Consider the following 427-nt stretch of genomic DNA (forward strand, 5'->3'; position numbering starts at 1 on the left):
GTGAGCTCTCATCCAAAACTGTGCGACACAATGCACTTTCCAGTTAACTGAATTCAAATCTATACCTGGCTTTGTAAAACCATTTAGCAGTTAATCTCCCTTTAACGTTTGCCAGTGAGCAAAGAAACGCTAGAACTTTTTAAATGTTGGAACCGGGTGTCTCGTGCAGCTTTGTGCGTTTCTTGCATTCGTGCGTCTCTCAGCAACGTGGACAGCCCCTCTGCCAGGCGCATGAACAAGGCGCCTCTGGAACAATAACCGTTGTAACCTTGATAATCGTGCTTTTTCTCTCTTTTTCTCTCCCCGCCCCTCCTCGTCGCTTATCTTCTCTATTATTTTAGCCTCTCTTCATTGTTATTCTTCTCGTCTACAGTGTCCCTTTTATCCCATCTCTTTTCTTGTGTCTTGATTTGTGCGGATTTTTTTT

This window comes from Penaeus monodon, chromosome 27 (assembly GCF_015228065.2).
Source record: "Penaeus monodon isolate SGIC_2016 chromosome 27, NSTDA_Pmon_1, whole genome shotgun sequence".
Classification (NCBI taxonomy): domain Eukaryota; kingdom Metazoa; phylum Arthropoda; class Malacostraca; order Decapoda; family Penaeidae; genus Penaeus; species Penaeus monodon.